At 37.9% G+C, this 27,547-nt stretch overlaps 1 protein-coding gene across 1 annotated transcript in view; it reads left to right on the forward strand.

The window, feature by feature from the left end:
• The first annotated feature begins 21,561 nt into the window (after positions 1 to 21,561).
• Positions 21,562 to 27,547, forward strand: part of PRKD3 (protein kinase D3) — an 86,168-nt gene continuing 80,182 nt past the window's right edge. The window contains exon 1 of the mRNA XM_065929428.1: positions 21,562 to 21,717. The gene's annotated coding sequence lies outside the window, so the exon portion shown is untranslated. The remainder of the gene's footprint in view (positions 21,718 to 27,547) is intronic.

A 27,547-nucleotide genomic window follows, 5' to 3' on the forward strand; every position in this document is an offset into this window, starting at 1 on the left:
CCTATCAAGCTACCAATGGTATTTTTCACAGAACTAGAACAAATAATTTCAAAATTTGTATGGAAATACAAAAAACCTCGAATAGCCAAAGTAATCTTGAGAAAGAAGAATGGAACTGGAGGAATCAACCTGCCTGACTTCAGACTCTACTACAAAGCCACAGTCATCAAAACAGTATGGTACTGGCACAAAGACAGAAATATAGATCAGTGGAACAGAATAGAAAGCCCAGAGATAAACCACGAACCTATGGACACCTTATCTTCGACAAAGGAGGCGAGGATATACAATTGAAAAAAGACAACCTCTTTAACAGCTGGTGCTGGGAAAACTGGTCAACCACTTGTAAAAGAACGAAACTAGAACACTTTCTAACACCATACACAAAAATAAACTCAAAATGGATTAAAGATATAAATGTAAGACCAGAAATTATAAAACTCCTAGAGGAGAACATAGGCAAAACACTCTCCGACATGAATCATAGCAGGATCCTCTATGACCCACCTCCCAGAATATTGTAAATAAAAGCAAAACTAAACAAATGGGACCTAATGAAACTTAAAAGCTTTTGCACAACAAAGGAAACTATAAGTAAGGTGAAAAGACAGCCGTCAAATTGGGAGAAAATAACAGCAAATGAAGCAACAGACAAAGGATTAACCTCAAAAATATACAAACAACTCCTGAAGCTCAATTCCAGAAAAATAAATGACCCAATCAAAAAATGGGCCAAAGAACTAAACAGACATTTCTCCAAAGAAGACATACAGATGGCTAACAAACACATGAAAAGATGCTCAACATCACTCATTATTAGAGAAATGCAAATCAAAACCACAATGAGGTACCATTACACGCCAGTCAGGATGGCTGCTATCCAAAAGTTTACAAGCAATAAATGCTGGAGAGGGTGTGGAGAAAAGGGAACCCTCTTACACTGTTGGTGGAATGCAAACTAGTACAGTCACTATGGAAAACAGTGTGGAGATTTCTTAAAAAACTGGGAATAGAACTGCCATATGACCCAGCAATCCCACTTCTGGGCATACACACTGAGGAAACCAGATCTGAAAGAGACACGTGTACCCCAGTGTTCATCACAGCACTGTTTATAATAGCCAGGACATGGAACATTACAGCATACTAACACATATATATGGAATTTAGAAAGATGGTAATGATAACCCTATATGCAAAACAGAAAAAGAGACACAGATGTACAGAACAGACTTTTCGACTCTGTGGGAGAAGGTGAGGGTGGGATGTTTCGAGAGAATAGCATGTATATTATCTAGGGTGAAACAGATCACCAGCCCAGGTGGGATGCATGAGACAAGTGCTCAGGGCTGGTGCACTGGGAAGACCCAGAGGAATCGGGTGGAGAGGGAGGTGGGAGGGGGGATCGGGATGGGGAATACATGTAACTCCATGGCTGATTAATGTCAGTGTATGACAAAACCCACTGCAATGTTGTGAAGTAATTAGCCTCCAACTAATAAAAATAAATGGAAAAAAGAAAAAGAAAAAAAAAAGATGATAACCCATGACTATTACATTTAACTAGACAATTAAAGACACCATTTTTAATTATGGAAAAAATTATTTGTGTATGCAGTGATAAGCATTAGTCACAAGTGGAATTGTTGTCATCTTTATTATAGTATAGATCCTGTACTGTAATTTGAAGTACATTAAAGGCTCAACTGCTAAAAAAGTTCTTACCCATGCAGTTTTGCTGGCAGGATTTTCATATACCAAGTCCTACCTTTAAAGTGACACTATTGGACTAAAGCAGTAATAACCAGAAAGTTGTATTAAAACAGCAGTTCTCCTGCCACATGACCCAGCAATCCCACTTCTGGGCATACACACCGAGGAAACCAGATCTGAAAGAGACACGTGCACCCCAATGTTCATCGCAGCACTGTTTATAATAGCCAGGACATGGAAGCAACCTAGATGCCCATCAGCAGACGAATGGATAAGGAAGCTGTGGTACATATACACCATGGAATATTACTCAGCCATTAAAAAGAATTCATTTGAATCAGTTCTAATGAGATGGATGAAACTGGAGCCCATTATACAGAGTGAAGTAAGCCAGAAAGATAAAGACCAATACAGTATACTAACGCATATATATGGAATTTAGAAAGATGGCAATGATAACCCTATATGCAAAACAGAAAAAGAGACACAGAAGTACAGAACAGACTTTTGGACTCTGTGGGAGAAGGTGAGGGTGGGATGCTTCATGAGAACAGCATCGAAATATGTATATTATCTATGGTGAAACAGATCACCCAGCCCAGGTTGGATGCATGAGACAAGTGCTCAGGGCTGGTGCACTGGGAAGACCCAGAGGGATTGGGTGGAGAGGGAGGTGGGAAGGGGGATCAGGATAGGGAATACATGCAAATCCATGGCTGATTCATGTTAATGTATGGCAAAAACCTCTACAATATTGTAAAGTAATTAGCCTCCAACTAATAAAAATAAATGGAAAAAACAAACAAACAAACAACAGTTCTCAAAATGTGATCCATGGATCCCTTAGGATTCCCCAACAGCCTTTTGGGGAATGTCTGCAAGGTCAAATCAATTTTTACAATAATACAAAAACAAGGTTTACTTTTTACTATATTAAATTTGTACTGATGTTGCCAAAGCAATAGTGGCTAAAACTTCTGGCACCTTAGCACTTACCAAGACAGATCAGAAAATTGTACTGTTAAAAAAAAAAACCACTTACTTTTAGTCATCACATTTTTCACTGCCCTGCAAGTAAAAAGAAAAGAAAAAAAAAAAGAGAGAGAGAGAGAGAAAGACCAAAGAAAGGAAAAAGATCAAGTCTAGTTTAAGAGTATAATTGACAAAGCAATAAAAAATGTGGTTATTGCTAAATCTCAACCTTTGATCAAGTGTGTGTGTAGTTTTTTAACAACTTTATTGAAATAGAATTAAAATACGTTAAACTGTGCATTTAAGGCATACAATCTGATGAGTTTTAACATATGTTTAAACCCATAAAACCATCATCACAATCAAGGAAATGAACAATTCCATCTTTATCTATGGGTTATTTAGAATATATTATTTAGTTTCCAAATAGTTGATGATCTCCCTTGTATCTGTTTGTTACTGGTTTGAAATTTAATTTCATCATGGCCAGAGAGTGAACTTGGTATGTATGAATTCTTTAAAAATTTTTGAGAATTGTTTTATAGCTCAGAATATTATCTATCTTGGTAAATATGATCTATCTTCCTTCTGACATGAAAAGAATGTGTATTCCTCATTTATTAGGTAGAGTGTTCTGTAAATATCAATTAGGTCAAGGTAGTTGATAATGTTCTCCAAATCTTCCATATAATAACTGATTTTCTGTCTACTTGTTCCATATATTATGAAGAGAGAGGTGTTGAAATCTGAGTATAATTGTAGATTTGCCTACTTCTTTCAGTTCTATTAATTTTTATATCATATATTTCTAAGTTTTCTTACTAAGTGCATAAATGTTTAGGATTGCAATGTCCTTTTGCCAGATTGACCCCTTCATCAGTGTGAAATAACCCATTTTTATTTGGTAATAATTCTTTGCTCTGAAATCTATGTTCCCCTATTATTAATGTAGCCATTCCAACTTTCTTTTGATTAGCATTAGCATGTTATATCTTTTTCCATCCTTTTTATTTTTAAACTATTTTCTTCTTTACAAGTAAAGTAGGTTTCTTGTAGGTAACATATAGTTAGGTCTTGCTTTTTTATCTAGTTGGAAATTCTCTGGCTTTTATATGGAGTATTTGGACTTCTTATACTTAATGTGATTATTGATATGACCAAGTTTAAATGTATCACTCTGCCACTTGTTTTCCATTTGTTCCATCTGTTCTTTGTTTTTACCATTTTTTCTCATTTATCTTGGATTAATTTATTGTTGTTTATTATTCTACCTTATATCCTTTGGTAGTTTGTCAGCTTTACCATTGTTTTGTTTTTGTGATTGTTTTAGTATTTATAGTATATATCTTTAATATATCACTATATACCATCAAGAACTATTATGTCACTTAATGTATAGTACAAGAATGTTAAAATAGTGTACTTCTATTTCCCTTCTTAGTCTATTGTCAGATATTTTACTTCTAATTATGCTATTAACCGCATCATACATTATTATTATCTTTGCATTAAACACTTCTCTTTCAAAGAGATTGTTAAAATAAAGGATGTTTTAGATTCTTTTTCATTTACTATTTACCATTTTCTTCCTTTGTGTAGATGCATATGTTCATCTGGTATCATTTTCCTTTTGCATAAACTATGTCCTTCAACATTTCTTGTAGTGCAGGTATGGTAATGATTTCTGTATTTTGAAAATAAACTTTTTATTTTGCCTTTGTTTTTGAAAGATATTTCTTCTCAGTATGGAATTCTGTGCTGACAGGTTTTTTCTTCCTATACTCTAAAGACTGTTGTTCCAATGTCTTCTTGCTTGCTTTGTTTTTGATTAGAATTTGGCTGTCATCCTAATCTTTGTTCCCCTACATGTAATGTGCCTCTGTCTTAACGATTTTCTCTTTATCCTAGTTTTTAAACAATTTAATTTTAGTAAGCCTTGGTGGAATTTCCTTTCTTTTCTTATGCTGGGGTTCATAGAAGTCCTTGGATCAGTGGGTTTTAAGCTTTCATCAAATTTGGAAAACTTTTAGCCAATATTTCTTCAAGTGTTTTATGCCCCATCCTTCTTTGGGCATTCCAATTATACACATATTAAATTCTGTGAAGTTTCCCAGCAGTTCACCCAGTGCTTTGTTTATTTTTCCTGTTTTTTCTCTATTTCATTTGTATTGTTTCAATTACTGTATCTTCAAGTTCACTAATATTTTCTTTTGTAGTGGCTAATCTTTGTTGTTAACTGTTGTTAATTCCATTCAGTGTATTCTTCTTCCCAGACATTGCTTTTTCTTTCTTGGATGCTTGATTTAGATTTTCATCCCATCCATGTCTCTACCTAATGTCCTCAACCTCTCTTCTACTGTCTTGAACATATAGGATATAGTTATGACAACTGTTTTAATATCCTTGTCTGCCAATTTTTCATCTATGTCATCTCTATATCTGTTTCTATTGATTGGTTTTTCTCCTTATTATGGGCTCCTATTTCTTTGCATGCCTGGCAATATTTTTATTAGATACCAGATGTGACTTTTACTTTTGGGAGGATGCTGGGCATATTTGCATCATTTATATGTTCTTCATCTTTGTTCTGAGACACAATTGAGTTGGAAATAGATTGGTCTTCTGGAGGCCTGCTCTTCAGTTTTCTTAGAGTGGAGCAGAGCTGCATGTGATCCAGGTATAATTTAGCACTGTACTGAAGCAAAGCTCTCTGGATATTCTACATTTGCATTTTGTATTTTATGGTTTTTCCACTCTAACTGCTAGAAACACAAAATATTCCTAAACTTATCTGTTCTTTAGGGCTTCTTATGCCTGCTTCTTTCCAGTAGATCTTTCCCCCACCCTCCACCCTAGAGTAGTTTTCTCACTTGAATGTGCGATCTGTAGTCAGTTGAAGACTTGAGGGGAAATCTTTACTGTTTCCTGAAGTGCTCTCACCTTGAAGCTCCCTCTTTCTATGCAAATTCTGTACTATGCAAATTCTGTACTATGCAACTATGCAAATTCTAGCCATCCACTCACCCTTCCCATGTTCTCAGCTCTGTCTGTTCGTCTCATAGATACCACCTGGCTCCATTTGGATTCTTTCAAACTGGGAAATCTCTCAAGACAGAAAGCTGGGGCAAGCATCCAGTTCATCTCATTTGTTTTCCTTCTTTTATGACTCTCCTGTGATGTCTGTTTTCCAATATTTGAACATCATTGTTTGATATATATTTGAAGATAGAATCTAGACTCTAGTTTGTCACTCCATCTTGACTGGAAGCAGAAGTTGAGATTATGAATCTTTTTATATTCTGCCTGACAAAAAGGGAGGTACAAAGAAAGTACTCTGCTACATGCTGAAGGACAAATGTTATCTCAAGGAAAAGCACGTATACAGTTATTTGTTTGAGATGTGAGATGAGCTACCTGCTTTCTTCATAAAATCCTACTTTTACTTTAAAGAATAATTGACTGATACCCTGATTATTCAGACTTGGCAAACATTTGTTTGAAAATAATAAAGTGTGCCTATGCCTTCAAGGACAATAACTGACAGTATTTATTGTCAGTGATAAACCTGCATCTTTCAAGTGAAAACTGGGCTTCCCTCATAACTCAGTCGGTAAAGAACCTGCCTGCAATGCAGGAGACCCAGGTTCGATTCCTGGGCCGGGAGGATCCCCTGGAGAAGGAAATAGCAACCCACTCCAGTGTTCTTGCCTGGAAAATCCCACGGACAGAAGAATCTGGCAGACTACAATCCATGGAGTCGCGAGAGTAGGACATGACTTTGGAAAACTTGTATCTGCTACCATAAGTTTGAGAGTTTCCTGATATATAACAACTTTTCTGATAAAGTCAGTTATTTTAACAAATGTGATTTTTAAAATACTTTATAATGAAATGTTCAACATTTGGAATATCAGTATAACTCAGCGAACCAATATTTTCCAAACACTCCATGCCCCATCACAGAGAAAAGGTCCCAGCCAAAATATAAGACAAACATAAGACATGGATTTTAATGTAATGGAGTAAAAATGTTTACATGGTTTCAGATTCTGCATTACAGCTAACCTTAATGACATTATTATTATTTGCCATGTTTTGTTTTAATAACAAAAAAGATGACCCGTAATTATCTAAAGAGGTGATTAAAACACTCCTTCCTTTTCCTACCACGTGTCCATGGAGGTTGCACTTTTTTCATGTACTTCAACCCAAAATAACACGTCAGAGAAGGTTGAATGCATAAACAAAACCAGTTGCTTTCTAATAAGTCAATAACATTTTTTAAGCATTAAAAAATGCCAGTCTTCTCATGAAACCCTTTCTGTTTTAGAAAGCATAGCAATTTTTTCATAAAAATGTGTTGACTTGTAATGTTTTTATTTTAAAATAAGTCCATAATTAAATATGTATAAAATGTCTGTTTTAATTTTCAATATAATAAATATTAATAGAAGTAATCCACATAAGCAAAAGCTACTAGGGGCCCTCAATAACTGCTACTATTGTAACAGAGTAAAATATTTGATAATTCATGTGTTAAGGCTATTTTACCCAGAAGAAATAAAACATCAAGCCAATGGTTTTAACTTTAACTGCATATTTAAATTATCTAAAAAGCTTCTTTTTTTAAAAATGAAGTTGCCTGGGTACCTACCACCCCTAGAGGTTCTAATATGATAAGCCTATGTGTGGTACGGACATCAGGGTAATTCTAGCAGGGCTGAGAATCACTCTATTAATCACACACTCTGAGAAATACATTAGCAAAAACCACAGAGAATATAAAGAGACCTGTATTATAGCCCTGCCCAAATCTGTCCACCACTGCTTTCAATAATGGAGTAAAAAATTAAAATGTTTGCTTCCGCAGTACAGAGTCAGAGTTTTGCTGTTCCCTGGAAATCTCAGGAATCCAGATTTCCTGTAAATCTTCGCAACTGCTTTCACCAGATCAGAGGTCAAGTCAAGGTGGCAACAAAAGTTGGGAAAAAAAATCTCCTTTCCTCTTGTTTTCTGGCTCTCTCCCTTTCTAGCCCTTTAGAATAACAGTTCACGCTCCTTTCTAACAGGGAAGGAGAACATTCCCTACAAACCCTGATTCCTTTCACCAGCACTAATCTTGGACCTAAACAAAATTCCTTTCACTCCTTTGCTAATTTTGTCTTGCTTTTTTTTTTCTTTTTTTCCAGTTTTTTTTTTCCGTGGGCTCTGAAAACCAAAAGTCTTCAAGATCCAAAGAAATAAATCTCTAGTAAGGAATTTTAATTCATTCAACGAGATGAGGACTGAGAAAGAGAATCAAAGATGAAGAACCAAAGAGAAATTTCATCTCTTTACAGCTCACTGAATGGACAGCTCTGATGTATACAATACCAAAATTGACTGCAATGTTGAAGGTTCAATCAACTGATTGTTACGGAGAGAATATATATACATATAGTGTATATATTTTCACTTTTTATTCAAAGAATTCTACTCTTTTTTTTTTTTTGCACCTTATAGGATCAAATAGGTGTAAAAGCACCAATTTCTGGAATATATTAATGATAATACATGGAAGCCAAAAAGCTGTCAGCTTGAGAATTTGTTTTCATTCAAAGTTACTAGCTAAATTTTTATGGTGTAAGTTAAAAATATGATTAAAGTAGTTAGGTGTGCCAATAACTTGTTTTTTGAGATCTTTAATTCTATAAATTCATACAATAAGAGATATTATTACCCTAGTCACTGCTAAGAAAATTAAAGCGTGGGGAGCTTACATACCCAGGTCTCCTGCATTGCAGGTGGATTCTTTACAGTCTGAGTCACCCAGGGAAGCCCACACATAATCTGCCCAGGGGCATGCAAAACCAACTTAATGCAGGCAGTATACTTTTATTCTAACCTACAGGCTTTTCCAGTTTCAAAGAAGATTTAGCAGCTAGTAAATTCTAATTTACTGAAACAGACACCTTTGAAATGATTTTATTTCCAAGTTTTAGGCAGAATACTCACTTTGTATTGCTTTGTCTCCTTTAATCAGATGTCTAATACCATATGTATTAGGAGGAGGAAAAGTGGATTTTTCACACACAAAAAAATATGAATTAATATAATTCAAAAGTCAAGACTGAAGTTCTTGGTTATCTCTTCCTTTGGGGTCATTTATGGGTTTTCTTAGGAATTACATTCTACTTATCTATGTTTTAATGATAGGAAATCATGAGGTTTTTTCTAATGATCAAACATCACAGACCAGAATCAGATTTAACTGTTAAAGCATTCTTTCTCTCAATTTTGTAATCTTGAAGCAGCATTAATTGATTGTTAATTAGGCCCTTTCTGACTTTTCATGAATGAACAATTGTTTGAAGAGTAATTTTCAAGTCATATAAAAAAAAAAAAGCTTGTTTTTAAGGTTCAGTTAAGCCCAGTAGTCGCAAATTAAAGAGGAAGACTGGCTCTAAAATCTCTTTCCATGGAATTCAAAAATAAAATGCTAAGACAGCAAATAAAAATGACACAAATTCACAGAAAATAGCAGCAGTCATTAAAAAAAGCTGACTATGGCACTCATAGTTATTAATAATAATAATAGAAAGTTCAGCATAATATCATAACCCAAATTTGCCTTAAACCTCATATGTTTCTATGTATATCTTTATTTTTGCCTAAATTTAGGATTAAATTTATGCAGGATGAATAACTCTAATTCTGCCTTAAACCACATATACTCCTATATATATCTCTTTATTTTTGCCTGAATAGGATGAAGTTATGATGTTTGCTTTATTTATATATTTGAAAATATTAGCAGAGTATTTTGAGTGTTTTAGTCATTCTAAGGCAGTGCAGATTGTGGTCATAAAAAATCCTTTCAACTCTACTGTTTATATATACTCCATTGTTCAGACTGTAATAAATTAGACGAACCCATTCATCTTCAATTTTAATGTTTTAAAAAGCGTTTCCACAAAGCTCATAATCAGCACAAGGCCACAAGTATACTTAAATTTCCCTTTAAAAAGAGCTTAAATTATTCAGCATATAACTTTAGTAAAACTAATCCCCTTCTGTCACTGGCCAAACCTTTGTTTTTCATGGGTCTTGCTCAGAAAAATCACATATATCAATTATGGGGAACACTAAAGTTTGAATCTAGAAATCTATAAGAAAGCAAAAGAGACTGAATAATTATCTTTCATAATATATTTGTTTAGTCCTCTAAGAAAATCCTTCTAATAGTCCAGGGTTAAATATCTTTTAAAATTAGGAAGAAGCAATGCTGCAATTTGAGAAAGTGTGCTGGGAGGAAATTTCATAAGCAAAGGAAGTGGCCGTAGGAAAATTGTGCATCTTCATTGTCCTCTGAGTCAAACAGTCCCCTTCTTTATTTCTTTTAATATTTGTTTTAATAAAGTATAGTTGATTTACAACATTGCATTAATTTCTGCTGTACAGCAAAGTGATTCTGTTATGCATACATATTTTATTTTTCATTATGGTTTATCACAGGATATTGAATATAGTTCCCTGCGCTATGCAGTAGGACCTTGCTGTTCATCCGTTCTGTATATAACAGTTTACATCTGCAAATCCCAAACTTCCATTCCACTCCTCCCTGCAAAATTATCCCCTCCTTTCAGTTCTATTCTTAGAATAGAGAAAATGAACGTCAATCAGAAAACAAGCTAATGGCTCAGACAGAAAATACATGACATTCAAGACCGTGCCATATATACATAGGGTACAGTAAAAATTATTATTCAAGATATTTAGAGACTGAAAATATAGGGGAAATAGGATATAGCAGCTAGACAATGGCCTGATTATATAGATCTTTGTGTGCTGTTATTTTATGTTTATCTTTAAGTTACACAGCTTTACATAATACTATTGTTTTATAGTATAAAACAATAGGCCTGGTGTGCCGCTGTCCATGGGGTCTCAAAGAGTCAGACACAACTTGGTAACTGAACATACACACACACACATATACGCACATCTTTAGCACATGCTTTTTTTTTTTTAGCACATGCTTTTATGTGTAAAAGACTTTGATAATATAATCCTTAGAAGAGTGAAGGCCCTGGCAGCATACCAAGTTCTCAATAAAATACTGAATGTCTGAAAACAAATACCTTATGATTATTCAAAGCAGTGCCTGCCAAAATATGAAGAAATATGTGACTCATCATAGTACATAAAAGTAATGCTTAGCCAACAACACAGGCAATGTTCTTCCCTGACCCTGCTACCTTCTTTAATTATTGTTCTCTTTCCCTTCACTTCCATTTTTAATATAATTAACACCATTAGTTCTCAAATGTCAGTTCCATATTAATGCCTGTTCAAGAATATAATTAATCCATGAATATATATTGTCTGTTACATAATGAGAAAATTAAGAAAAACTGTTTTATTAATAAAATAACTGTATTACATTAAAAAGCTTTATTTATTCTAATACTCTTCCTTCATATTTGATGTTACATATTTTTAATTAACATAATAATTGGTATAGATTCCTGAGTTTGTTTTATATTGTCATGTTCTATTGTTAATTGTGGCAAAATACACATAACATAAAACTAACCATCAACCATTTATAGTTCAGTGGCATTAAGTACGTTCACATTGTTGTACAACCATCACCTCATCCACCTCCAGAAATAGGAAAGCTGAAATACTAAACCATTAAACAATAATTCCCTGTTCTCCCTCTCACTAGCCCTTGGCAATCACCATTCTACTTTCTATCTCTCTGAATCTAACTACTCTAAGTAACTCATATAAGCAGGATGTCTTTTTGTCACGGGCTTATTTCATTTAGAATGATGTCCTCAAGGTTCATGTTGCAACATGTATCAGAATTCCTCATTTTTAAGATTGACAAATATTCCATTGCATTTACCGTATTTTACCTATCCATTCATTCACTTGGATGCCTTATGCCTGTTACGAACCTGAGTCTCTTTGAGAAACTGCCTTTTATTTAAAAAATTGAAGTATAGTTGATTATATTAGTTTTTTATATAGTTGATTATATTAGTTTCAGATGTATAACATAGCGATTCAATATTTAACAGATTGAGCTCCTTTTAAAGTTATAAAACATCAGCTGTGCTATACAATACATCCTTATAAGTTTAGTTTATTTTATACACAGTAGTTTCTGTTATATTCATTCATTCATTTTTTGGTTCCACGTACAAGTGATAACATATCATGTTTGCCTTTCTCTGTCTGGCTTAATTCACTAAGCATAATACCCTCCAGTTTCATCCATGTCGCTGCAAATGGCAAAATTTCATTCTTCCTGTGACTAAGTAATATTCCATTGTATATATTCACCATATCTTCTTTATCCATTCATCTACTGGTGGACATTTAGTTTACTTCCATATCTTGGCAACTGTAAATAATGCTGCTCAAATTAGTATTTTCATTTTCTCCAGGACTGGAGTTGCTGGATCATGTGGTTGGTCTATTTTTATCATTTTTTGGTGAAACCTCCCTTCCTACCAACAGTGAATGAGGGTTCCCTTTTCTCCACATCCTCAGCAACATTTGTAATTCATAGACTTTTTAATAATTTTATTTATTCATTCATTCATTCATTCATTCTTGGCTGTGCTGGGTCTTTGTTGCTGCATGGGCTTTTCTCTAGTTGCAGCACACGGGGCCTCCTCTCTAGTTGTGGTGAACAGGCTTCTCATTGCAGTGGCTTCTCTTGTTGCAGAGCACAGGCTCAATAGTTGTGGCCCAGGGGCTTAGTTGCTCCACGGCATATAGGATCTTCCTGGATCAGGGATAGGGATTGAATCCATGTCTCCTGCATTGGCAGGCAGATTCTTTACCACTGAGCCACCAGGGAAGTCCTGTAATTTATAGACTTTTTGATGATAGCCTTTCTGGTAGGGATGAGGTGATCTATCATTCCAGTTTTGATTTGCATTTCTCTGATGATTAGCAATGTTGAGCATCTTTTCATGTGCTTGCTGTCATCTTTGGGAAAATGTCTATTCAGGTCTTCTGCCCATTTTTCAATCAATCATGTCACTTTTTTATATTGAGTTGTATGAAGTGATGATAGAGTTTGGAAATTAACCCCTTAGTCATCATCATAGTAGTAGTAGTAGTGTTAGTCGCTCAGTCGTATCTGACTCTGCGACCCAATGGACTATATCCCGCCAGACTCCTCTGTCCATGGGATTCTCCAGGCAAGAATACTGGAATGGGTTGTCATTCCCTTCTCCAGAAGATCTTCCCAACCCAGGGATCAAACCCGGTCTCCTTCATTGAAGGCAAATTCTTTAGTCATCATGTCACTTGCAAATATTTTCCCCCATGCAGTACATCATCTTTTCATTTTGTTAGTGGTTTCCTTGAGACCCTGCTTTCAATTCTTTTAGATATATACCCAGAAGGAGAATTGCTGGATTATATGGTAATTCCATTTCTAACTCTTTGAGGAACCCCCACACTGTTCTTCATAGCAGTTGCACCATTTTGCATTCCTATCAACAGTGCCGAAGTGTTTTAATTTCTCCACATCTTTGCGACACTTTTTTTGTTTTTTAACAGTAGCTATCCTGATGGATATGAGGCAGTATCTTATTGTAGTTTTGATTTGCATTTCCCTAAGGATTTAGTGATCTTGAGTTCTTGCTTTAATGTTCTCAGTTGATGAAGCAAGAAGTTGGCAATCAAATCTGTTTTTTTGTAAATTAATTGGTCCTTGAAATCTGAAAGTCTGAGAACTACCAATGTATTATCTTTGTCCTCTTTCTATCCTCTGTTTATCTCCTGAATTCACTGCTTTGGTGTGTGTGTGCTGTGCCCAGTCACTCAGTCGTGTCCGACTTTTTGGGACCCCATGAGCTGTAGGTCATCAGGCTCCTCTGTCCATGGAATTCTCCAGGCAAGAATATTGGAATGGGTTGCCATTTCCTTCTCCATGGGATCCTCCTGACTCAGGGATCAAACTTGAGTCTCCTGCATTGCAGGCGATTCTTTACGACTGAGCCACCAGGGACGCCTCCATCATAGGACCTCAATAAATGTAATTCTTGTCCCTGATCTTCCTACGGGGTAATTTCATCCCTTCTCACATTTTCATTCTGCGCTTTATGCAATGACTTTCAAATCTCTAGTATCAAACCATGTCTGTGGAATACTAAGACTTGTGCAAGGCACTCTGCAAGGAACACAGGAAATTAGGTGTGGCCCTGCTCTCAAGGAGATTACAGTTTAGTAAGAGAGAGAGTTGTGCATAAAGAGCTATGAAAGGAACATGTTTAAAATCACAAATATAGAGAACAGACTGGTATTTGCCAAAGGGGAGGGGTTTGGGGAAGGGATGAAGTGGGAGGTTGGGGTTAGCAGATATAAGTTTTTATGTATAAACAACAAAGTCCTACTGTATTATAGCACAGAAAACTATAGTCATTATCCTATGATAAACTGTAATGGAAAAGAACATTAAAAAAGAATGTATATATTTGTATAACTGAATCACTTCGCTGTATGGCAGTAATTAACACAACATTGTAAACCATGTATACTTCAATTTAAAAAGTAAACATGAAAGAAACATGTTTGGAGCACAAAAAAAAGGAATGGCTATTCCCATCTGACCCTAAGTGGACAGGAAAGGTGGCATAAAGGAGAGTTTGAACTGAATGAGTCTTGGAATTGCTCAACAGGTATCAGCTGAGCAAAATCACACTGGGAAACTGCCAGCAGTCCACCACCACTTAAGGTGCTAGGTATGTGAAGAATGAGGAGTAGCAATACGAGAAAACAGGAGGGAGTACCTTAATGTATGCCATGCTAAAAAATCTGCACAATAAAGACATTGGTTAGCTATCATAGAATTTTAGGCTAAGGAAATCATATAGTCAATTCTGCAGTTTAGAACCATCTATCTGATGGCAGAGTGGATAGTGGATTAAAGACGAGAAGATTCAAGCAGGGAAGTCTCTTACATGGTCATTTCAATCGATCATGTGAGAGCTAACGAAGGCCCAAACTGAGACAGCAGTTGTGGAAAAGAAGAAAGGGCATACAACATAGAAATGTGAAGGCATGAAATTGATGGTACTTGGTCACCAATTGGATTTGGAGAACAAGGAAAATGAGTTTAGGTGACCAAGAAGGTTCTGTCTTGGATGACAAAACAGATGTTAGTACTATGCACTAAGAATGGAAACATAGGCAGAGAAAAGGTGAGTTCATTTAGGGACACTCTGGAGCTTGTGATCTCTCTGTGGAATACTCAAGGGGTTACAGAAAGAGGTCAAGGCTAGAGACACAGCTTTGTAAGACAGAGGGCGAATTCTTATACAGCAGACGTAGCAGGTGTCCTGCCAGCATTTCTCCATATTCATCATTCTGAACTTGCCCACCCAAGGGCTTGTAACAGCAAGAGCCTGTGACTCCACTGGGAGTGGGTCGGTGTGCTGGTTACCTCTGAACTGGGGAGTGACTGCTAACAGGTATGAGGTTTCCTTTTCAGGGTGATGAAAATATTCTCAAATTAGTGTGGTGTTGTGTAACTTTGTGAAAATACTAAAACCAGTTCAGTTCAATTCAGTCACTCAGTCATATTTGACTCTATGCGACCCCAGGAATCGCAGCACGCCAGGCCTCCCTGTCCATCACAAACTCCCAGAGTCCACCCAAACCCATGTCCATTGAGTCGGTGATGCCAACCAACCATCTCATCCTCTGTCATCCCCTTCTCCTCCTACCCTCAATCTTTCCCAGCATCAGAGTCGTTCCCAATGAGTCAGATCTTCGTATAAGTTGGCCAAAGAATTGGAGTTTCAGCTTCAACATCAGTCTTTCCAATGAACACCCAGGACTGATCTCCTTAAGGATGAACTGGTTGGATCTCCTTGCAGTCCAAGGGACTCTCAAGAGTCTTCTCCAACACCCAGCTTTCTTTATAGTCCAACTCTCATATCCATACATGACTACTGAAAAAAACCATAGCCTTGACTAGAGGGACCTTTGTTGGCAAAGTAATGTCTCTGCTTTTCAATATGCTGTCTAGGTTGGTCATAACTTTCCTTCCAAGGAGTAAGTATCTTTTAATTTCATGGCTGCAGTCACCATTTGCAGTGATTTTGGAACCCAGAAAAATAAAATCAGCCACTGTTTCCACTGTTTCCCCATCTATTTGCCATGAAGTGATGGAACCGGATACCATGATCTTAGTTTTCTGAATGTTGAGCTTTAAGCCAGCTTTTTCACTCTCCTCTTTCACTTTTACCAAGAGGCTTTTTAGTTCCTCTTCACTTTCTGCCATAAGGGTGGTGTCATCTGCATATCTGAGGTTATTGATATTTCTCCTGGCAATCTTGATTCCAGCTTGTGCTTCCTCCAGCCCAGCATTTCTCATGAAGTACTCTGCATATAAGTTAAATAAGTAGGGTGACAATATACAGCCTTGACATACTCCTTTTCCTATTTGGAACCAGTCTGTTGTTCCATGTCCAGTTCTGACTGTTGCTTCCTGACCTGCATACAGATTTCTCAAGAGGCAGGTCAGGTGGTCTGGTATTCCCATCTTTTTAAGAATTTTCCATAGTTTATTGTGATCCACAGTCAAAAACTTTGGCATAGTCAATAAAACAGAAATAGATGTTTGTACAAGTTTAAAAGGGGAAACTTAAGAGTGTGTGAATTATATCTCAAGTTTTTCAACATGAGAAAAAAATTCTACAGCTCAGCTTACCTGAACTATTTGATCCAAAATGTGCCCCATATTTTTGTACCTATGTGCTTTTTCTCCTGTTGTTTCCTCCTAGAGTCTTTTTTTTCCCATTCCTCTTCCCCATATTTTCAAATCCTTTTCTTTCTTCCGAACCCAGCTAAAACCCTCTTTTTCTATGCATTTAGACCTCCCCAGGCCAGTGGTATGCTTTATACTTCACTGACATTTTATTTTGCCTTCTACTTATCTATTCTACTCTCTTCTCCATTTAATAGACTTTCACATATCTTAATAAACTTTAGGTTCTTGAGAACAAGAGTTGTTTCATCTATAAATCCTATCAAATGCCTTGCTTATAGTAGTCTTTCAAAAATGTTTAGTAAATCAATATATCAAGAATTGTAGTTTCAAGGGGAATCTAGGGGAAAAAAGACAAATAAACTAAATTAATAACAACAAATTTTCAACTAAACTCTCCATCATCAAATAAGTGACTATGATACAATTGACAGTCGAAGGTTACATAGTCACAATTCTTTCTGGAAAGATTTGAGATTTTGAAATTTGAGGTGTCATGATCAGAGTACAATATATAATAACATGTTCAGGTCCTTGTAGTCTGACTAACTATATTAAAAATAACACCAGTAAGCATAAAACTGTTCTGTGATTTTATCCTGCACTCTAACACATGAAGCTACTAGTGTAGAAAATGTTGCAGTGATGGTTTCTGAGTCCTCTGTCAGTTGAGGATCTGTGCAGTAGGATCTTCCTTTGATGAAGTGCAAAGGAATTTACTCTATAGCCATAGGGATTCCTGTTCTTTATAAACTCTTTGTCGTTAAATCCCTCCACAGACTGAAGCTCAGCAAGTTCTCTTTCCCTGTGCTGCCTGAAAAGGAGGAGATATGGAGATGTAAAAACTCTAACTGTTCAACATGAATAATAATAGCTATTATTTGTTGAGCATTCACCATGTGAATTTTTTAAGGTGTTTTCTATGTGCTAGCTCATTTGGTCTTTATACAAATCGTGGGGGAAGGACTACTACAAACCAAGTTAATAGATGATGAGATGAGACTTGAAGCACATAGAGGTTAATTTGCCCATGGTCACACAGGTTGATAAACAGTAGGCTCATAACGCATCCTCAGGCATCCTTAATGCCCATTACAGGTTTAGTGCATTAGATGTATTTTTTTTTTCATTTAATACTCACAAAAATTCTATAGGGTAATTATCTCCCCTTATTTTATAGGTAAAGAGACAGATTCTTAGTGAGATTAAGCAGCATGCACTTGCTAAATGGCAGAGCCTAGGTTGGAGTCTGTCTTCAAAGTCCTACTCCAACCCTTACCTTCCAGTTGGCTCTTCAGGGCTGGGGAAGCTCCCAGGTTGTGAGTGAGGGAGTCTGCATCTCTAATTTCACTGCTTTGCTCAATGCTGGTATGAAATGAATTTTAATACTGGCTCTCTACCTAGGTCTGTAGCACCTTTATTCTTTCTCAACCACCATTTTAAATATATCATAGCTGATTTTTCAGTATTTCAAACAGAGGTTTTAAATGAATACTTAACCAGAATGAAATCCAGAAGCACATTGGCACATTACCTCCTCTTTCTTGGGGGAATATATATTTGCAAGCACAAAGATAAGCAGGAATTATTGTGGATGAGTCAGGTAATTTGTTTTTTATTGCAAATTACCTGATACTAATCTTTAAGGACACCATATGAAATCCTAGGTAGAACATGGGCAGTAACCTCTCCCTTTAGTTATATTTTTCTAATTCTCCTTTTAGCTGAACTCACCTTATGACACCTCTCTTTTATTATACACTATGTTATAATATATATGCACATATATATTTGTATACATACATACTTGTAAATATATTTATCTGCATATATATTGATAACATAATATATAATCAAATAGTAAAGTATATAAAGCCACATATAAGTACAAGTAAAGAAAAAGGAAGTGTTATATGGAATAAATACAGAAAGCTATAAAAAATAAGGATGAATTGCCTGGCCCTGAGCTGGTATTTAGTAAATGATAGATATCATTCAGTTCAGTTCAGTTCAGTTCAGTCGCTCAGTTGTGTCCGACTCTTTGTGACCCCATGAACCTCAGCACGCCAAGCCTCCCTGTCGTTGACAGAAGACCTTGGTCTTCTCAAAGTTCATTAAGGGGAAAGGAGGATGTGGAGAGCCCAGGGGGATCTTATATATACTCAGTCCACAATAAAACGTGGTAAGTAACTTGAGAATTATCCATCAAGGCTATCAGAGCACAGAACAATTATTTAGAGCCTGCAAATTAGAGAAGACAGTTTGAAGGTATAACAGTTCACGCTAGTCTAGAAGAAGACCAACTAAAATCTCCAGATATGGAGGGTCTGAACTAGAGTAGAGAAGGACATTTTGAAGAATATATCAAGAGCATCAGTGCTGAAAAAGAAACAGACCCTGAAGCATTTTTTCCCATACCTATTTTACTAACTCTGTATTGGCACCTAAATGCTTTCTAAATTTGTCACTTGTTTTAAGGTCATGGAAAAAGAAAGAAAAATAAAATAATTTTGCAGTAATCATGTTATATAAATTAAAACGAGCTCAAGTGTTGTTTTTTTCCCCCAAATGACTATTTCTTCCAGTGGGGCCTTAACAAATCATGTTTTTTTGCATTTTGGATTCTGAATCAGGATGCTCTGGTACTAAGTCACAGCAGAGTTGACTCTCTTCGATTCTATTAGGTAACATATGTGAATGGTTATGTTGTTAACTATTAAGGAAGGGTGGGGTGTATGTGGAATAAATCTAGGACAACATTTGCAACTACAGTCACAGAAGACAAAGACTAAGCTCCCAATTTTCAAAAAAACACTGCCAGGAAGAAAAATCTTTTTCCATCTTACTCTGATTATATTTTCTCTCAAGTATAAAAATCTCACATTTACTTAATATACCTAATCTTTATCCCATCAGTCCTCTTGGAATAAGAATGGAACATCTTGAGAAAATTGTAGTTCATGTCAAGCAAAAAAATTACAGGTACAGATAGTCTTAAATGTATTGTTGAAAGACTCACCTAGAATGGAGGAGATGAGTGAAAAAGTGGAAATGAAATGAAGATATACATACATATATGTATATGTATGTATATATACACAAGTGCATGTATGCTAATCGTGTTTGATTCTTTGTGACCCCATAAATGGTAGTCAGCCAGGCTCCTCTGTCCATGGAATTTTCCAGGAGAAATACTGGAGCAGGTTGCTATTTCCTACTCTGGGGCATCTTCCTGACCCAGGGATCAAACCCCAATCTTCTGCATGGTAGGCAGATTCTTTACCACCGAGCCAGCTGAGAAGCCCCCCCCCCCCCCCACACACACAGACACACACACACACACACGCATAGGCAGATTCTTTACCACGGAGCCAGCTGAGAAGCACCCCCCCCCCCCACACACACACATGCATAGGCAGATTCTTTACCACCGAGCCAGCTGAGAAGCCCCCCCCCCACACACACACACAGACACACACACACACACGCATAGGCAGATTCTTTACCACGGAGCCAGCTGAGAAGCACCCCCCCCACACACACACACACATGCATAGGCAGATTCTTTACCACCGAGCCAGCTGAGAAGCACCCCCCCCTACACACACACACATGCATTTGCACCTCTATAAAATAGCAAGTTGCTTCATTTAGAAAAGTTACTTCTAGAAAGAGTAACTTCTGTCTCTTTAAGAACCAGGAGTGAAAATGGAAGTTACTAGTAAGAAGGGACTGGCTGTAAACAGGTCCAATGAGCTCCTGGGAGTCTTGCTGAGAGAGGATATTTGGGGTTGGACTAAAACATCAGTTGGGAAGAAAAGGGAAGAAAAAGGCAAAGTTAAGTAAGAGCCTAGGTATGTTTTTAATTTTAAACATAACCTTGAGTGGATTTACTTTCAATTTTAATGCAAAAGAATAGCAGAATAATATTACATATAAAATATAATTAGATTGAATTAGATGTTACTAAATGTGAGACATGTAGTATCTTCGAATTCCACAAAATTTAAAAGTACAGCTTCAGAGTAGACCAGGGTTATACACAATTTTAGTTGCCCCATCTTTAATATAAATTATTTTTAAATTCCCATTTAACTTTAAAGCCAGGGACATCCAGTAAGATTGATGACTTGGAATAAAAAGGAGGGACCCACTTGGCTTTTTTTTCTTCCTAATCTCAAAGACTGTCCTCGACCTCTGCACTGGCTGGATGAATTATTGCCTGCAACCCATCCGCTTCTTTCAGTATATTTTGCTTAAGTACTCTGGGAATGAAATTTGGACCCAAGGAGGACTAGGTCGTTTCTGGGACTATGTGTGTCAGCTGTTCACGATTTTCTCTCACGCAAGACATGTTTAATTTAACACCTAGGGTATTTTCCCGCTAGATATCCCTCCACCCGCGTCTCTCCTCACCTGGCATTGTCACTCTTGTCAATGCCACGTGGAAACCTAGGTTCCAAGATTCTTGGGGGCACTTCGCTCTGATGATAGGGGACACACTCAAGTTTAAAGATAGACAAGTAGGATAGACAGAACATACTGAAGACAGACCCGGTTTACTCTGCTTTAGGCGAAGGGCTCTGGATGTATCTGCCTAGGTGCGGAACACCCTGGGATGCAGTGCCAAGTGGCCACCCGGAGGCTAAGCACTGGGGAGGGAAACAGGGGGAGCAGTGAGAAGATATCTCAGTGTGGAAACTGTTCTCTGCTGTAGACCCCTTACAAGTTCCGGACTTGTCACCTCCTGCCCCCTTGCCACCATCATCTACATCAGATCGGACGACAAAAGAGAAAAAGGCAGTTCAGTAGCAATAATGGGTATCAAGTACATGCGTAACTGGAATAGGTAGACGGTCGCGCCCCGTTCCCCAGCGTTCACGGAGACGCCAGGACCTCGGAGGGTGCAGAGCGAGCCCGAAAGCACCGGAGCTCCTGTTGCTCCCGCGCCGGGTCAAGCCAGTGAGCCACAGCCCCACGCGGCCACCACGGCTTCGAGCTCGCGGGGAGACTACAGCTCCCGGCAGGCCCCGCGCCGGCCGCGCGCCCCCGCCCCTCGCGCGCCCCCGCCTCGCACGCCCCGGCCCCCCGCCCTCGGGCCTCAGGACGGGACGGGGCGGAGGGAGGGAGGGAAGAAGGGGCGCCAGTGGCGGGCGGGATTCTGCGAGGCGCGTGAACCCTCGCTGGCTCCCGGTCCAGGACCCAGACGCTGGCAGGCTTGGAGTTTCTCACGACCGGCCGAGCCAGGCTCTGTAAGTAGTCGCCTCGGGGAGCGCGGAACAGACACCGAAAAAGTTAGCGCCGCCGCGGCCGCCGCTTTGTTCTCCCGGCCCGTCGGGTGAGGCGGCGTTGGCGGCGGCCGCCCCTCCCCCACCCCCCCGCACGCGGCGGCGGCGACGACGAGGGCGGCGGGACTCGGACCCCGCGCCGGGCTGGGCGGCGGCCGCCGGGGCTGGGCGGGAAGTTGGCGAAACGCGCGGCGGGAGGAGCGGGCGGTGGGCGCCCCGGCGAGCGGGGGCGCCGGCGCGGCCGCCAGATGGGGCCAAGTTCCGGCGAGGGCGCCGACGCCAACTTGGAGTCACGGTAAGCCGGCGACCACCGCGCTCGGCCCCTCGGTCTCCATCTCTTACCGGATCCCCCTCCCCCCCGCAACTAGCTCCCGACGCCAGACGGGCGGCACTCACGCTGCCGAATTTGGGATGAGCCTTTCCCTTTTCTTTACACCGCTTTTCCTTGCAGCCGTCTCAAAGGGGTGAGTCGTTGGTGCTTAGGGAACGTAAGCCCCCACCCCAGTTTCCTGACTCTTGTTTAGTTTTGCAAGTTGCCGCGTTGTTCCGAGTCAGTCTCACCCCCGGGAGGTTTTTCTTAAGATGAAACACTGAGGAGAGCGTCTCTTTCTTTGAGCAATAAAATAACCACAGACTATTCGATTGCCTGTTGGAGATTTTATTTGAAGTCAGAAGCTGAGGCCTTGCCGTGTGCAGCAGGCACGAATATAAATCGAGCGACGGCATGTGTGAGAGCTGCAGACTTTTCCAAACACAGATTGATGGCTTGGACGTAACTGTCTCTTCAACCACACCCATCCCCACAGGAAATAAGACTATCAGTGTCATCTTTGATTAGGAAGGATAAGTTACACCCTGAACTTGGTTAGACACAGCCTTAATGAGCTGTGGAGACAAATGAAAACTTTTAAAAGACCGTAATTTGTACTCTAGAAACTGTTATATTACTCTTATACTGCTTCTACTTTGTACTCACTGCTTCAGTTTTTCAAGTTTTAGCGGCTGTGATTTTGCTTAGATCAAGATTACTTACCCAATGAATGCAGCGAGGGTGGGGGAATATCTTCGGATTCCTTGCCCCGAGCGGAGTCTAGGCCAGGTTTACTTAATAGGGGAACCCGCTTCTCCCTCCTGTTAGCATCTGGATTCAGAGCAAGCATGGACATTTCAGCCAAAAAGTTTCACGTTTTAATAAAAGTATGTAAAACGTGTCACAGAAGCCTTCGTGTTAGGTTTTGCTTCAGTAGGTCATGTAGATGGTGGTCGGCCTGATCAGAGGAACTTCATTTGACAAGCCAGTTTTCCATCCTGAGTTAAGAATGTTGACTTGTTTATCATCTTGAGATGAATCGTAGTGAGACTTTTAAATATATAGGTTTTATAAGCTTTCAGTTTCATGAGGTGACCTGTTTAAAATAGAAGTATCTCTTAGTGGGTCGTGTTTCATCTAAAAACTGCCATATCCCCCCAAAAGCTTAATACATCAAGTTTTCGGACACTAAATTTTTAAAGTTATATAAGAATTGGAAAAATCCCCTACAGGAGGAAAGAGAATAAATGGTCATTTAAAGTTGATGAAAATAGTACCATATTGAAGTTAATTGCTCATTTTAAAAAGAAACTACTTTTAGAGAACTTGATATTAGGAAATTATTGGCTCATACAGCTTTAAATTTGATTTAATACTAATTATGCTTGTGATTCATAATCTGTGCAGATGGTACTTTGAGTCTCTGATTATGTAATTCAAATTGAACTTGTGTGTGAGCTGTGAGCCTCTTTGGAGCAGTTGTCTCATTAATGAAAAAACTTGAGATAATGTTCTGGAGATGTTTTAATTTTAATTTCAGTGTAGAGAAAAGTTTTCTCCACTTCTGTGGTCAGTTTATAGTGACCGTAAGTATGAAATAGCTCACTGGCTGTTAGCTAGTCAGATTTCTCAGATACCACTGATGCAAAGAGAGGTGATGTAGATACATCAAGCCCAACATAAATTCGTAGACTGGAAGTTTGTAATCTTAACAGCAGATAAAAGTTTTCACTGCCTGAGAGAGCGGACTTGGTGTGCTCACTCTCTGTTCTCTGAACTGTGGGAAAGACTGAGATGCAAATACCCATGGTTTAGATGAACAGAATTTTACCAGCAGCAATTTAGTTAATGCTGAGCTCTTAGGACGAAAAGTATTTATATTAATCTAAGGTAATAGTTACATTTTTGAAAATAAATAGATGTAGGAATTGCTAGAAACTATGATTTTTTAAAAACCAGTAATAAAGTTATTTGTATTTTTTATACACTATAAAAGCAACATCAGGGTTATTAAGCAAAGTCAAGCCTGTATTGTGGTAGAACCTAGTTACTGACTTCAGGACACTTGTAAAGTATTGCACTGAAAAACGCCACATGCTTTTTTACATATTAATAATACAGTACTTATCAACAGAAGAAAAAAAATTATCTGTTTTCATTAGCATTCCTAGCACACGAAACTAAGTCAAACCAGGAAAACCTGTTACTAGTAGAGACTCATGGTAAATATTACGCTATTCTGAATAGAGAAAGTGTTTTACCTCTTCACTGTTACCTTTACTGAGTTTAAGAAGGACATTGGCTACACTAAATAATGAGCTTCCCTTTTGAAGTATCTACTAGCTGGATTTGTTTTGTCTTTCTGGAATCCTCTTTGCTTCTCTCTCTGTTTCCCTGACTCCTACTTATCCTTTAGGTTTTAGCTTCCTTAAAGGTGCCTTGCCTGTGACCCCAGTTGAAATTAGGTCCTCTCAAGATACTCTGCCATATCACCTTTCATAATTTGTAATTGCTTTGCTGTTAATACGAATATTTGTTTAATGCGTGTATCCCGTATCACACAGCAAGCTCCAGGGAGAGCAGTAGCCATGTGTGTTTTGGTCACTCTAGTAGCGTAGAGTTTCTCATAACAGTCTAGCAAATGATAAAGTATAGTATTGGTCCTTCAGTCATGTCTGACTGTTTGTGACATTATGGACCAGGCTCCCCTGTCCATGGAATTCTCCAGGCAAGAATGCTGGAGTGGGTTGCCATTTCCTACTCCAGGGGATCCTCCCAACCCAGGGATCGAACCCAGGTCTCCCACATTGCAGGCAGATTCTTTACTATCGGGGATCCATCACATTTGTTGAATGAAAATGCTGCTTTTGAGCTTCTTGTAATTAGAGGCTTTGCTAAGAAATGAGATAATGTAAATGTAGGGAAGGATTGAGAGAGAGCTCAAATGGTGATGTTACCATGAAGTAACTCTCAGTTAAGTTCCCTAGCCTCCAGGACTTTTGTTTTTACCCTGTAGTAATAATAGGGCAGGTTGGACTCAAGATTCCTTTAATATGCCACCTTTTTTACTCCATTCACCAATAGTGACAGATTTTATGCTTATTTGAGTAAAATATATGACAGATAATTCCCCAAAAGAGTATTTGAGATGTTTCAAATAAAAATGCTTGCCAACTCATAGCTGTTAGGAACAAACATATCTAATTGATTTATAAATTAGTAAAATGTACTATTGTTTGTTTTGTGATTGAAGCATAAAGACAAAATAGAGGTATTTCGTTGTTTTTTTTTTAATTTAGTCTTAATGTTTTAAGGCTATATCTCAGATCAAATCAAGGTTCATAAAACAAAACAGGGAGAGAGAAAACAGATGGGATGAGTGGGCAAAAGCTAAGACAGCTCACCTTTTCTATTTGTGTTCATGCTGAAACTTTAACAAATACTTTAATATAAAAGTAAGACATAGTTTACTAGTAGTTATTGATAGTACTGATCATTGATTGTAATTATAAGACAGGTACTGTTATTTGGCTAACATTAGCAGGTATTATTTGGAAATTTAGTGGGAAGACAGCCGTCAAATATGTTATTATTATTGAACACAGCAGTATCTTGTCATTTAAAGTATTTAACCTGCATGCAGTACTATTCATAGATATTTTGCTAACGTTTTTATGAAGTTTATTCAGCTTTTTTTGAAACTACTCAAGTCATGTATGTTGAGAACCTTTTACCTCATGAGAAAACGTGTTCTAGATTGTTGGAGGTGACATGAAGTTGTATAAAGAACACGGTCTTCGGAGTCAGAGGGACTTTGATGTGAATTGCAGTTCCATCACTTATTAGCTGTATAGTCATGGGCAAGCAACTATTCTGAAACTCTGGCTCCTTTTCTGTAAAACAGAGTTAAACAGATTCCCTGTGGTCAGAGCAAGAGTTTAATAAAGTGTATCTTAATTGCAGAGTTTAGTGTAAAGTGGGAGCTTAATTATTAATTATTTACTCTAAATACTATGAAAATTGCTGAAACTTACTGAGCACTTCTGATAAGCCAGAAGTGTATTGTACATATAGTCGCGCAGTCCTCACTAACATCCTGTAAGGTAAGTAAATAGTGCAGCTGTCTTCATTTTATTTCTGCCCTCTGCAGTGATACTGAATAAACCAATTATTCTCTGTTAATTCCTTAATCTTATGTTCGCTCTGTATCCACAAGTTGTCCATCAACACAACTTCCTGGCTGTGTGGTGTAAGTAGGGATAACACTTCATAAGTGAATACATTGTTACTAAGAGCAAGAAATAAATCATCCGTTTAAAAATAGGGGAAAAAACAGTTATTCTCTTAACAACTTTTCAGATATTTGAAGACCATCATTTTATTCATTTTTGTTATGCATAATTTGTCACTTGACATTATCTTCACCTTAATCTGGATATACACTCTATTGTCTTTGAAAATCAATACAGCCTTTAAAAATGTAGACGGGTTAAAATGTAACGTGGTAATGTAACCTGATTAGCAACCAGTATACTGGTTGATGCTGCTGTGTTCTCAGTGTCCTGGGGATTTGGGTTTATGTTAGTTCTTTTAGTCACCCATATTATTAGTAGCAGCTGCTGTTAAACTCTTGGTTTGATAACTCCTCTAATGAACAGGTTCTCCATCAGCATTTCTCCATGTCAATATTGCACATTTAACTTTTGAAATGCAGAGCTTTACACTTGTCATTGTTATAGTTCACTTGCATTTTAGTTTATTTTTCTCAGACTATCCAATCTGAGGATTTTATAAGCATGTTTTCCATGTCTTTGTAATCTTATAAATAATCAAAAATAATATAGGGCCAAGGCCAGAGTTCCAAGGCACTCTCCTAATGGTTTCTTTAAGTTGATAAAGAGCAGCAAACTACACTAACATCCAACTTACGCTTAAGCAGCTTATTTACAAAAATAGCATGGAATACCATCTTGAATATTGTTTCAGCCAGAATACACTTAATTTTTTTCTGGCTTTGCTAATTGTGTGATCTTGGGCAAGTCCTTTAGTATCTAGACCAGTTTTCTCAACTATAAAGTGAATTGTTGTGAGGATTAAATGAGGAAACACATGGAATGCTTAGAACAGCACCTGACAGAAAGAACTCAATTACTGTGAGTTACTTTCCTTCTAAAAAGGCTAATAATCACATTTTTCAAAGATGTAAGTCTAGTTGATTTGGTGTTATTCTGTTTGAATTCAAGCTCACCTCTAGTGATCATAATATGCTTTTGAAAGTATTCAGAAACCATTTGCTTTCATAATCTGTTTTCACATGTGACTGAAGGTTAATATTAAGGTTATATTCTGTAGTTTCTGAAATTGCTTCCCTATTCCTCTAGCCCACAAAACTTGAAACAACTCTGCCACATCTCCAATTCATGGTTGTTTCTCTCTGAGCTCTTTATCCAGGAAGGTTAAGAGTCAGGTTTGTGATTGCACTTA

The sequence above is a fragment of the Muntiacus reevesi genome, chromosome 3 (assembly GCF_963930625.1).
Source record: "Muntiacus reevesi chromosome 3, mMunRee1.1, whole genome shotgun sequence".
In the NCBI taxonomy this organism is placed as follows: Eukaryota; Metazoa; Chordata; class Mammalia; order Artiodactyla; family Cervidae; genus Muntiacus; species Muntiacus reevesi.